We start from the raw sequence: 14133 nt of genomic DNA, 5'->3' as shown, positions 1-14133 counted from the left end.
ACCATCTTGTCCAGATCAGAAGTCTAAGCTATAGTTGAAGCTACGGTCTTACACAAAGTCTAGGTAAAAGTCAGCAAAGGAATAGAGTGAACAAATCCTAAATCAGAAGAATGGAGGAAAAGAATTAAGAATAAGAACAAAATCAACCACTTATGAGGCATACACTCGTACATACAAATCCACCTGCACTCCCGACTCTGTCTCCTGGTGAGCGGGGAGAGGTCCCCTGAGATAGTTTCCATCTCACTGATTATTCCAGGATTCGTATCTCAAGACCCAACCTTTTCCTTGAACTCCAGGATTGTGTGGAAATTCCTCACTGAAACCTCTGCTTGGACACAGAAATAGTTCCAACTTAACATGTCCAAACCTAAACTGTGATTTTCTCCGCAAACCAAGCCGACCCCTCCTGTGGACATCTCACATTTGTGAGTGAGCACGTCCCCCTTGCAGGTGCTCAGGTCGTACTCACAGAGCCATCGTCCGGCCCCTCTCTCCCACAGACCCAGGTCAGCAGCAAATCCAGCCGTGCTGCTGTTAGAGCATTTCAAGGATCTGACCAGGTCTCTGAGTTTTCAGTGCTGACAACCTACTAGAAGTTATCCTGGACATCTCGTAACTGCCTCCCATTTTAATTAGTGCGACGGCCCTGCCTATTCTCCTTTGCCTCATCCTCTGACCTTGTTGACACAGTAGCAAGAATGACCTCGCTGGACGTTAAGTCAGACACACTCACTCCCCCTGACGTGGGTTCCTCTGACTTCCCCTTCTCTGGAGGTCAGTCCACTGTGTCTTCGAGACTGTGTACTCTCACCCACTCATAACCTTTCTTGTTCCCAATGCTGGGTATTTTCTGCTTGTCCATCTTGTTCAACTCCCCACTCTTTGCTCCCCTATTTTGTGCCCAGGAGGCTGACTTTTATGACCTGTATCTACAGGGTCCCTTTCCCTCTGGCTTCATTAAAATGGGTGATACCAGCAGGAAGTTGGGATGGGGAGAAGAGCAAAGGAGGGTGCTGTCCTTTCTCTCTTTCTCTTGATCAGAGGTTGGCAGGACCTGTTCCTACTGATGCCCAGTGACTCACCAGGAGCTGTGGGTCTCGTTGGGCTCATTAACTGTGCCTTCCCCTTCAAACCTTGGCACAGAGTGATTTACCTTGAATCCGATCCCATCTTCATATTCCTGCCTTGAATATGCCATCATTGTTAGTTAGTTAGTTAGTTAGTTTGCTGGGGCCCCTTGTTCCCTACTGTGTCCGTTGTTCTCTCTGCTCTGGCCAGGTAGTCCTCTTTCCTACTTAACACCAGCATGCTCTTACCTCAATACCTCGCATCTGCTCCCTCTCGGCCTGGACCAGACAGCATCTGCATGGACCACCCTGGGCTTTCCAAGCACAGCCATCAAGGACCCCTTCACTCCCAAGTTTTAATCACTGCAGTTAAAATTGCAATATCGACCTCCCACCACAATACTCTTGATTCCCTGTATCCTGGCTTATTCCGCCTAAAACTACAACTCAAAAGTGAGTGACTGAAGAAGCCAACCATGCTCAGCACCTCAGTAACCTGCAAGAAAGCTAAGTCTAGAAGACCTTCTGACCAGAAAGCACCAGAATGCATTATTTCTATATATATGCATGCCATTCCTGTGAGGTAGGCACTATTTTTATTTCCCTTTAGAAATGAGTAAACAGAGGCTTGAGAGCAAATTGCCCAGAGTCAAGTAGCCCCCAGCGGCGGGGCAGGGACTGGAAAATCTTACTCCTTTAAAATTTCATGAAACAGACAACTAAAGTGTGTCATCCCTTCAAGGCAGCTATAAGTTTCATATACTGGAACACGGGAGGGGATGAAATTGAACACACATTCTTTGGAGTTGGTCCCTGCGCGCTTTGGTGCTGCGACCTCCCCGAGTCACGAGAGCGGAGCAATGGTGAGTGTTACCATTGCCCTCATCACCACGGCCAAGTCATCACCACGGCCTTGGCCGCGGAGGCTTGCAGTGTTTTTCTTTTGTTTGCTGAGCCAATTATGAAAAAAAATGAGCTAAAACAGTTCATTCTCTCTGCTTCTCTAAACTCTTGTCCAAACGCTTCAGCGGTGATTTGCGAGGTCCCGGAGGCAGGCGCTCTCCCAGATCCTCAGCCGACTGTGGCCCCTGTGCCGGGGGAGGGGCGAGGGTGCCTGCGTGGGCCTGTTTTCCTCCTGCAGCTGCCACTGGACATCTTTAATTTATTATTACTCTTATATAACTTTGTTTTGGTGCATGAACTTCCATTCCCATGACTTTATGTTGAAAAACATTCTAAAACCGAGGCTTTGCCTTTCACAACCGCCGCGGAGCTGGATTAGCCTGGCTTCCTGCCGTGGCCGGCCCCGGAGCTGGGGGAGGAAGGCCTTGGCCCCCCGGGAAGCAGCCTGGATGCTCCTGCGCCTCATAGGTCGGCCCTGCGGTGGGCTGCAAGTGCAGCCTGACACTTAGACCATTACTGAGCAACAGAAGTACAGTGGAAGGGGAGCCTGACACCTGCCACAGGCCTGCAGGCCCAGGATTTGGGCAGGGGGTGCGGGCTGACACAGTCCCGCACCTCCGCGCCACGCCTCACACGTGCCAGTGCACCTGCTAAGGACGCAGCGTATGGCAGGTGAATGCAGGTGAAAGTGTATGGCAGGTGAATATGAGACTGTTACCTAATGAGTAATGGCATCCAAAGAAAAACAATGGATGTGCGCGTCTTAGGATGTCAGGTGTGAAGAATGAGCCCCTGTGCCTCGTACTTCTGTTCTGTGTGCGTTTGTATAAGCTGCTCCCCGTGTGGGTGCGCCCAAACACCCAGGAGCTCTGCGGTCAGGCCCAAGCCGAGGATCTCCCAGCGGCCCAGATGTGCTCAGGAGCCCATGGCTTCCCGACCTCTTCTGAACCCACACACATAGGACCGTGGCTGCAGGAGCAAGCCTGCACTGCACCCTGGGCCCTAACCACTGACCGCGGACTGCTATTCACCCCACCTGTCTGCATCTGCGCTTCTACATCTTCCCTTCAGTTTTTACCTTTCCTTTCCTGGGCCAGGGGTGGCGTGGGGGTGGGGCGTGGGGGTGGGGCGAGCGGGTGGTAACAGGGAGATCACATGACCGTGCATTGGCTTTTGAAGGTGGGAAGGAGTCTGAAGTTCGGGAGTGGAGGCGTCAAACCTGCGGGCAGCTGGGTGCCTGGCATGCAGGTAGAGCCAGGCCCTGCACCTGCTCCCCAACCCTTCCTCACAAAACCTCCTTGGAATGTGGGGTGGCTCACACGTGACTTGCTTTATTGTCGGCCTTCTGAAAACTGTTGTATCCCTGAAAGTGTTACTCTCCTGTGCTTGTGCTGAATTATTACTACTTTGGTCTAACTCCCTAGGGAGACCGTGCACCTGGTGTTCAGAGCTCGACCAGTGCCTGGAACACTGACCTACTAGAGTCAAAACAGCTCGGTTGCTCTTTCAATAGACAAAAGTTGACATTGGAAACTCCTATCTGCTCATAAGGAAAATTTTATTCCTCGTCTTAGTTCATAATTCCCCTCCTAGTATCTGTGCGTTCACTTGCTGTTCTTTTTCTAACTTCTGGGACTGGAAGCTGAGATCTTCTCTTAGCAACTCTTCTGCTTCTGTAATATATGCACTTAATGGTATACCGATTTCTCCAAGCACTGCTCAGCTGCATCCACAAGCTGTGATGGGCCGTGTTTTGATCATTTTTCAATTACAAATATTTTCTAATTTCCACTGTACTTCTGTTGCTCAGTAATGGTCTAGAAGGGTGAGGTGCAATTATTTTAGTTGCCTTCTGTTGCCAATTCTAGGGGAATTGCATTGTGTGGGAAAACATATGTCTTTACAGCTCGGACGTACAGCAACTGGAACACAGTTAAGGGCCTCTGTTCCCATGCATGAAGACCTCACCACAAGCTTGATGCAGGCTCTGAGGTACAGCAGGTGAGGGACGGCTCTGGGGATGGTCCCTGTGTCAGGCTCACAGGAGGCGGAGGTGCCTGCCCCATCCTCCTGCTAGGGCGATCCTCCTGCTAGGGCGAGGTGGCACAGGTGCAGGTGGGATTAGAGGCCTGGTGGGGTAGACCAGTGTCATTTTAATCCAGGGACTTCTTTGGCTCCTGGAAGAAATGTTGCTCCTAAAAAACACATCTCCCTGAAGATAAAATGTTTAAGTTGTGCAAACACTATCAGGTAGACTTTGCACTCCCGAAGTCATGTCAAAACTCAAGCCAAGCCACAGGGAGGTTTTGAACTTAAAGCCATTGCTAGTTCAGCTCAGGGCAGTCCCTGGGCAGCAAGGCCTGGCTGACCTGGGCATGGGTCAGCAAGGGGGGGCGGCCCCTCTGTGGCTGGGCAATCGTGGCTGTTGCAGGGCGCAGCGCTCCGTGACCCCTTGCTCGGGGCCTTCCTCTCAGGGACTTTTTAGTGTTGGTGCTGGTGGCCATGCTCTTGCCCACTCCCCAAGCTCCGGCGGCCAGGAGCTGGCCGGGGCGCTGGCATTGCCAGACAAAAATGTGTGGTTTCCCTCCGAGCACTTACAGCCCCCATAACTGAATTCTTCTCTGCGTCTCCTGGTTGAATTTGGTCACCCCCTGGGAGGTGAGCGGTCCGACCCATCCACCCAAAGTCTCCCGTGTTCCTGGAGTCCGCCCCCGCCGCCCCCAACACCCCTGCCCCAGGCAGCCATCCCCCGGATTTTTCTTTTCTTTTCTTTTTAAAGAAAGGCTGACTGCCACGTGCAGCGCCTCATTTGGATGTGTCTGCAGTCTTGGAAGCTTGACTACCCTCCGTTCTCCTCCAAATGGACCTTGAGAGCTTGTTTGGAGGTTCCAGCAGGGGGCGCAGCCACTCGCATACCCTTTTGAGCGAAAACCGGTCCTCTGTCGGGGAAGGTCGTCCTCTTCGACCAAGCGCGCAGCTTCGGGAGGGACGCACATGGAGCGGTGAGGGAGGAAGGGGACACCCGCCTAGCCAGCCACATCAGCCGAATCAACCCCGGCGATCAATGGGGTGACAGATGCCCCAGCCAGATCGCCCTCACATCCCTCCCCCCGGATTGCTGCCGCTGTGGACGAGTCTGCAGGTTCTAGAATGTCACGCAGATGGGGACGGGGTGTGTACACTCTTCCCCACGGCCTGGCTTCCTCGGTGCCCAGGGAGCGTTGGGTCCCGGGGTCCCTGGGCGCGGGGAGGGGAGGGCTCTGGGCCAGAGCTCCGCCTCCAGCACCTGCTCCAGCACAGTGGGATCATTTCCGGTGTGGTGAGCTGCACACAAACGTACCCAAAGTTTGTGTTTCAGATGTGTGTATTCCAGGAGTGAAATGACAGGGTCATACGGTAGGTGTTAAGTTTCGTGTTTTATGATTTGCCGAACCGCTTCCCGAAGCGCCCGGTGGCCTCCATCCTCGCCTGCGTTCCGTGTGGCCCTCATTGTGGAATACCAGGCCCTCCAGCGGCCGAGCAGAGGCCTGGCTCGGTGGTTCTGACCTGCGTTTCCAGGGATGACCTCTGCGGAAGTTTGCCTCCCCCGCCCCCTGCCAGCTGTGGTCTCCCTGTAACTGAGATGTCCTTTAAAACACTGGCCCATATTTGCGCTGGATTGTTTGTCACCATTTCGTTATAAGCTATTTATATATTCAGAAAAAAAGCTCTTTGTCAGATACTTGTTTTGCAAATATTTTTTCTCCATCTGTGCTATAATTTTAAATGATGTCTTGACGGGTAAAAGTTCATAACTTTGATGGTTTCATCCATAAGTTATGTTTTTATGTCCTCTTCAGGAAGATTTTACCAAACAGAAGCTCATTAATCTTTTCTCCTACAGTTTTTCTATAAATACTGTTAACCAGCTTGACCATATTGATATTTATAGATGACTGCACCTGATAGCGAGAAAATACATTTTTCTCAAGTCGAAAAATTCACCAAGGTAAGTGATATTCTGGGCCATGAATCTAATCCTAAAGCTGGTAAAATAATAGAAAACACACAAATATATTCTCAGAATATAACAAAACTGACTGGAAATAAAAACCCAAAATTATATTTGGAAAATCCCTAAAGATATGGAAACGCAGGAGCACACTTCTAAATAACCCATGGGTCAAAAGAGAAATCTCACAATAAATTAAAAATATTTTAAGCTAAATCAAAATACATTTGAAAACTTGCAGGATGTAGCTAACACAGTGCTTGGAGGGAAATTTAGATTATTAAATGTGTGTGTTGGGATATAGGAACCATCTAAAATCAGTAATACTAAAAATTGTAGGACAATTAAACATATTTCCATGGACAACAATGAACATTTAGAAATTGAATTTTAAAAATACTACAATAGCACCAAAACAAACGGAGTACGTAGATATGAATACAACAAAATAGGCCTCTATGCTGGAAACCACAGAACATTGATGAAAGAGATAAGGGTCTCAGTAAATGGAGAAATGCCTTGTATCACCGATTAGAAGACTCAAGTATTTCAAAGATGTCCATTTTCCCGGTTTCCCCCCAACTGGGTCAGTACAATCTCAATCAAATGTCAGCAAATCTGTTCTGGAGACAACAAACTGAATCTAAAGCTCACACAGCAAGACGAAGGAACTACAGGAACCGAAGAATTCTGAAACACAACAGGCAAAGGAGCGGAGCTGTAGGACCCAGTGTTGGGACTCGCTACATGGCCGCAGTGAGGAATGCAGCGTGGCATCGTCACAGGGACTGGCAGGGGTCTGCGGCGGGAGAGCCCAGGCAGGGGTGCACCCCCCCAGCGGCGAGTGACTTCCGGCACAGGCGCAAAAGCATTCTCCGCCGAGAAGGGTGGTCTTTCAATTAATGCTGTTGGAACACTTAAATATTCATATGCAAAAAAAAAATTTTTTTGACCCATATTTTGCCCAAAATACAAACAATAATTCCTAATGAATGATAGACCTAAATGTAAAATAAAAATTACAAAACTTCCCAAACAAAGCACCAGAGGAAATTTGCATGGCCTTGGTTCTGGTGAGGAGTTTGTGGATGTCCTACCAAAAGTATGATCCATAAAAGAAAGTTTTGCTAAATTTTACTTAATCAGAAATTTTTAAAAACTTTTGCTGTGCAAAAGACATTGCAAATATCATGAAAAGATAAGCCTGAGACTTGGAAAAACTATTTGCCAATTAGATATCTAATAAAGGACTTGTATCCAGAACTCTCTCCCTTTCCCTCTCCCTCTCTCTCCCCCCACTCTCCCCCGTCTCCCCCACTCCCTCCCTCTCTCTCCTTCTCTCCCGTCTCCCTTCCTCTCTCCCTCTCTCTCCCCCCTCTCCCTCTCCCCCTCTCTCTCCATTTCTCTCTCCCTCTCTCTCTCTTCCCCCTCCCTCCTGTCTCTCTCTCAAAATTAAGTATTGCTAAAACTACTTTTCTTCAAAGTGACAGGCCCAATGCTGATGGGCACGTGGAGCCGCAGGAGCTCTGTGCTGGAGGGACGCAGAAATAGAAGTGCCACCTTGGATGACAGCTCACTGTTTGCTGTGATGGTAAACATACACTTACCACACGACCCTGAAATCCCTGAGCTACGTCTTCACCTAAGTGCACGGACAACTTACATTCCCACCAAAAGCGGTTTGTAAACCTTTCTATCAACTTGGAAACAGCCAAGCTGTCCTCTAGCAGAGAGTGGATAAACAAACTGTGGTCTATTCGCACAGTAGAACAACACACTGAAAAGAATTCACAAGGAGCCTGGCTGAGTGTCAACTCCGTTCAGTGAGTGAAGGAAGCCAGACCCCAGGACTACATATTGTACTTTTCCATTTATATGCCATTCTGGAAGGGGCAAAAATACAGGGATGGAAAGGAGATCAGTGGTTTCTCGGGGCTTGGGAAGGAGTTAAGTACAGACCGGCCAAGCAGGGAAATGCTTGGAGCGGTGGCATCCGTCCCTGTGGTGCTGGGTGGTGGCTATATGACGACCTATTTGTCAAATGCCGTAGAAATGCAAGAGTAAAATTTATTGCATGCAAAGTTAAAAAAAACTCAGCAAGGATTTGAAGGGAGCCAAGATGGAAAGCAGACTCTGACAAACTAATCTAACTGTATTACAAATGATAACACAGCTCGGAACGTTGGCTCCAGGACTCTGGAAGGGATGGTGAGAAGAACCTGGCGGCAAATTAGGCCAGGACGACCTGAGGGGCTGCCAGGTCAGCCGCTTGGGGGCGCCCGAGGATCTCGAGCGAAACCCTGCAGAGCCGCGAAACGACCTATTACCTGCCTCGGGGGGCCACCCAGGCAGCGCGGGTGAGGACATTTTACTAAACTTGCGGAGCGCAATGCTGCAACCCGTGTATCGGTCGAGAGTAGATTAGTAGCAAAACTGAGAAAATGGGAAACGCACAGGGGCCGGGCCTCAGGGCTCCTTCCCAGGTTACGTAGATTTGGATTGCGAGTTTTGACCATGCCCTGGTCATTGTTTGATTGTTCTCGGAACTGATTGGAACTTTCACTTGTCAGAGATCTGTGGACTGAGCAGTAGAGAAGGAAAAAGCATCATTAAATGTGATCATGTTGGTTCGCTACGTGCAGAGCAAACCAATCTCCCCACCGTTGCTGGATTGTCCTTACAAAGCTCTGAAGGCAACCTTCCGCGCAGACAGACCACCCTCCTGGGGTAGAGATGCCCACTGGCACTGCAGAGTTCACACCACCTGAACGTTTGGTGTTCTTCAGTCTCCTCGTCAGAGCATGTTTAGGCCCATGACCCTCCAGCAGCCATAAGCCCCCACCGTAGCAGCTCGTCCAGGTTTCCCTATTACGTAAGGTTTCTCCTCCCAATTTTCAACTCGACCTTCCTTCAGGAAGACAAAGCAAGATCCTTCAAACAGTTCCTGTGTGTTATAACCAGTCTCCTAGCCGATGGATACAGTCTGCCTTTCCTCCATATGCTCCCAAGAAGCTTCTACTAACTAGAACTTGGAGATCTTGTCTTTTTGAACAAGGGAAAAGAAAAGAACAGGACTTGAACCCAAGCTGGAAACAACTCTGTCAGTTGCCAATGACCGTGAGCAGAGCAATTAGACTCCCGAGCCTAGACCCTTGGTGTTTGTCTCCCAGATGAAGAGCCACGGCGTTTGGTCCTGAATCACCTGGGCCACGTTCCCAACAGGAAATTTTACAACAAAGGTTGGATCAGATGATTTTTGGGAGAAGACAACTCACCCCCAAGACCTGCAGATGAAGAATAAATTTGCAAGAAGTAAATAGTTTCCAACCAAGACCCATTGAATATTTTCCAAAAGGCAGATCTAGAGATTGTCGTGTTTTAATCTGCATGCTTTTAATCTCTATTTTTATGTGGGTTTTCATTCCTTTTTGTTTCTGCAAGGTTCTGTATTGTTAACGGACCCTAGTTACCTCTCAACTATGATGCCTGCAATGTTCTTAACCGTAATATGCCTTTCTCATCCCCAGTCACTTCTTGTTAGGAGTCTACTTTCTGGTTTAAACATTCTCATAGTTTAGTTGATTCATACAATCTAAACAACTCAGGTTTATTCTCACTTCATTTGGTTGCTATCCAGACTCTTTTGGTGTCTGCTAATGAATCTGTAGGTTTTCAAGGTAACTGTGCTCAACCATGCAGTGAAATTTTAGTGTAACATTAGTGATTGTTTGCAGAAATCCCTGTTTATCAAGAGAATTTATCAAGAGAAACAATTTGCTTATAACAAAAATCTCCTTGTCAGGACAATATGTCGCTAGCATGAGCAAGGCGCTCATTTGTCAAATAGCAGTGTTCACATGAAGACCCCTCAAAACTCTTGCTTCACTGTGTCACCAACCCTAAATTATCACATCACAAACTGTCCAACCCCAATAACTTAAATTGATACTGTCTTTCTACTTCTGACACCGCAGACTAAGACACTGCCAAGAGGTATTTCTCCTTATTGCAGTAAATCTGATAAATTCAGCTTTGCTTGATCAACAGCTTGTCATTTTGTGTGAAGTTGATAATCAACACCTAATTCTCACAAAACCATTAATTCAGGTGATCTTCATGGCATGGGTTGGATCTCTTTTTATTTTTATTCCTTCCATTATTATTTTGCTTCTTCTAAGATCCCATCTCTATAGAGAGCAAGGGATGTGAGGTTCTGGGTGCTCTGACCATCCCTGGAGAAACCTGAAGGCCCAGAGTTTCTTAAGAAGCTACGTTATACATTTTTTATTCTTTTCTTTTATCGATTACTTCTCATGGCATACATGTGTGTCCATGTCTCACATTCACTGTGTGTTATATGCAAAAGCAGTATATTTCTCTTTTCTGTCTTTCTGTAAAGCCTTTCCCTGAAAGGTCCATGTGTTGGTCTTGTGAGTGTGTGTGCGTCAGCATATGTGTGTGGTGGGGGAGGTGGTAGAGGCACTAGTTTTCTTTTGCAAATGAAGAATACAAGGCTTGGAAGTTTATATAACTTGCTCAAGGGCACACAATAAGTTGAAGAACTAGAATTCATACCTTTTGAAGACCTGATAAAAATTGAAAAGACTTCAGAGATTTAACTCAAATTAATGTAAAATTCAAATTCAATGGAAATGTATTGAATAGACCTTGCTTATTAGATCTCATTTAGGAACTTTCAGTAGATCCGAAAATATTGAAATTACATGGAGTAATGTCTTTTTTGGTAACTGAATATCTAATAGCAGTATTGAGATACAATACATATACCACACACATCAATATTTTAATAGCGGTATTGAGATAGAATGCATATGCCATCCAAGTCAATGTTTTTTGCATCCGCTCAGTGTTGTACAACCACAACCACAATGTAACTTTGGAACATTTTTATTCTTAACGAGGCAGTGCCCATGAGCACTCACTCCACTCCCCGCCAGAGCCCTCCCCTTTAGCCTCTACAACCACTAATCTACTCTGTGTCTCCGCAGATCTGTCTACTCTGAACATTTCATACAAATGTCATCTTATAATCCATGGTCTTTGTATTTGGCTTCTCTCACTTAGCATCGTGTTCTCAAGGTTGACCCCCGTTTATAGCCCATATCATACATAGTTCATTTGTCTTTATTGGACTGATTTTTAAAAAAGTCTTTCCAAACTTTGTATTTGCCCTTAGCATGTTTCTGACTGAATTCATGAAACCTTTGAAATACTTTGTTAAGAAAAGTTTCAAGTTACTATTATCAGAAAGAATAATACACAGCATTTGAAAAGAATCTGTCCATAAATAAAATCTCTTTGAGAAGCCCAAGTGCTGGAAGTGAAATTGCCTAACAGAGAAGTAACACGGGATGGAGAGACACTAATTTATCCTTCATTTCATGGTGAAAAAGAGAAGACACTTACTAGGACAATCAATTCCTGATCACACATAAAAGGACATAAATTCTGGCTGCAGAGCATCTTGGAGAGGGTACACGATAATATTCACTAAGTATACACATGGGAACCAGATTTTACTTTAGGAGACAAAATGTTTAAACCCATGCATGTCATAAGAATTACAGTTTTACTGGGGACACAAAGTATATAGAAATACTCACCAGTAGGGAGATTAAAGTGAGGGTGAAAGGGTTAAGTTGAGGCTATGTGTTTCCTGGAGCTCCCCCCACCCTGAAATTCCACGTCTTGTGGTTGTTTCCTGACCCTCTAGAACAAATGAGAAGGCACCAAATTCGCCTCCAAATGGGTTAATGCATTTCCCAGACTTCTTCCACGCAGTCTAAATATAGAACCACAGGAGTATGGAGAATGTTCTGACGCACATCAGAAAATATTGGTTTAATCTTCAGATTCACTCTTGAATCTTGGACAAGTGGCTTGAGGTCGACTTGCAGGCTTGTTATGATGACTAATTAGTACGGTGAATTCCTAGGCTAGGCCTGGCTTGCTGTGGACCCTCCACGTAGGACACTTGAAGTCCCTCCCCGGGCTGCTTCTCTTGGAGAGAGAGGCAACTTACAAATAGGAGATTTTAAATTTCTTACCTGCAACTTCAACCAGAAACCACAAGCACACATGGTTTCCATCTCATGCGGAGGACCCAAAGTCATAATTAAATCTCGTTTTGGCATAGCGAGCCGCTAATGTGAACTCCAGCCTCTCGTGTAGCACTTAATGGAGAAGCTCTTTCATCTCTCCACCCCCTGAAGTCAGCCGTTCCAAGGTTTCTGAAGCCCACAACTTAGGGAAATTCCTCACGCTCGACTGTTGCAATGCGATGCATTCGGGCACGTAGCTGAGAAGTTAGTTTGAAAACGAGGGATGGTGTTTTCCTTGCTTAACAGGAGCAGTCCCACTCCTCAAATGGAGGGCACAGCAGAGTGCCCCCTCTCTGTAAATCGTGGCTCCCTGTAGAGTGGTGTCTCTTGCCCCATTCTGGGTGTTCCGGCAGGGCCTGCTTGTCATGCTGAAGACCGCTCTCCCGGGGCAGGCGGGCTTGGGGGCAGCGTCCGTCCACCTGGCCTCCCCAACACCCGGCACGGTCGGTCTTTGTGGGGCAGCCAGTCGGCAGACCTGCAGGACTCCTCATGGCAGCTGTGAGCCCCACGTCCCTGAGGCTGACCACCTCGATCGTCTCTTTGCGTGTTTGGTTCCCACCCATTGATCTTCTTTGGTGACACATCTGTTCAATTCTTTTGTCCATTTTGTATTTGGTTGTTTGATTTCTTATTAATGACTGGGAGTCCTTATTGATTGAACGTAAAGCCTTTGCTCAGAGGTGTGATCTGCAATGTTCTCTCCCTGTCTATGGTGTCTGTTGTCACTCATAGTCCTGTCTTGACAAGCACGTCCTTCATTTGGATTACACCCGACTTACCGAACTGAACTCTTGTCTTTTATGGATCCTGCGTTTGCTCTCAGATTTTAGATAGCTTTACCTAACTCAAGGTCACAAAGATTTTCTCCATTGATTTTTTACTAGAACTTCTATAACTTTGTATTTTACGTTATGGCTACAATCTATTTTGAGGTTTTTTTTTTTTTGGCATAGTGCGAGACATGGATACAAATTAATTTTTGCAGAAGAGAAATTGTTCCAGCCACGTTAGTTTTCCTTCACTACCTTATCTTTGCATCTTTCTTAAACAATCTGTAGACAGCATATATGGGGGCTATTCCTGGAATGTGTGTATTATATTTACCCTGTGACAACATCACACTATTTGTTTACCAGATCTTTATAGCACGCCTTGAAATTAAGCAGGGTAAATCTTCCATTTATGTTGGCCTTCTTTAAAGCTATTTGGCTGATTTAGATACTTTGCATTTCCAAAAAATAAATTTTCAATTTCTACCAAAAAAAAAAAAAAAAACCTTCCAGGATTTTGAATTAAATTGCATTGATTTTACCCTATAGATTAATTTGGGAAGAATTTAACAATATTGCATCTTCAGTATCATTAATGTGCCAGGGCTTTTCATTTATTTGTTAATTCCCTCAGCAAGCATACAGATCTTGCACATCTGTTCACAGACGTATCCCTGAGTATTTCATCCCTGCAATGTTGTTATAAAGTACACTGTGTGTTCGATTTCAGTTTCTGGCTGTCCATCGCTAACACATAATTTTTTATGTATTTATTTTACGTCCTTCACCTTTTTAATACTCATGTATCATAGGTGCATTTCTGTGAATGCCATAGGACATCTGCAGAAATAATCATCTTATTTGTAAATAAAGATAGTTTTATTTTTTCCTTTCCATTCTGGATGCCATTCACCTCTCTTCCTATCTGAGCAGCTGCTGGGACGTTTGGTACAGTCAAGAAAGGAGTTGTCCTCGACACTGTTCTGAATCTCGGGGACGGCGTCAGCCTCTCGTCCTTAGGGATTGTGTCAGCTGTGGGTTCTACGGAAGTGTCCCTCCACAAGGGAGGACGTGCTTTTCTCCCTAGTTTGCTGAGAGTGTTCATTAGAATAAATGTTAGATACTTTCAAATGCTTTCTCTGCATCTATTGAGATTATTTGTTTTATTCCATTTGTCCCATTCTCTTTGTTTCTAAGGTGAATTGTTTTGATAGGTATTAAAAGAAACTTCTATTCCTGGACTAACCCTTATTTTATCATGATTGTGTTCTTTTACA

This window comes from Zalophus californianus, chromosome 7 (assembly GCF_009762305.2).
Source record: "Zalophus californianus isolate mZalCal1 chromosome 7, mZalCal1.pri.v2, whole genome shotgun sequence".
Lineage (NCBI taxonomy): Eukaryota > Metazoa > Chordata > Mammalia > Carnivora > Otariidae > Zalophus > Zalophus californianus.
This window is presented reverse-complemented; position numbering follows the sequence as displayed.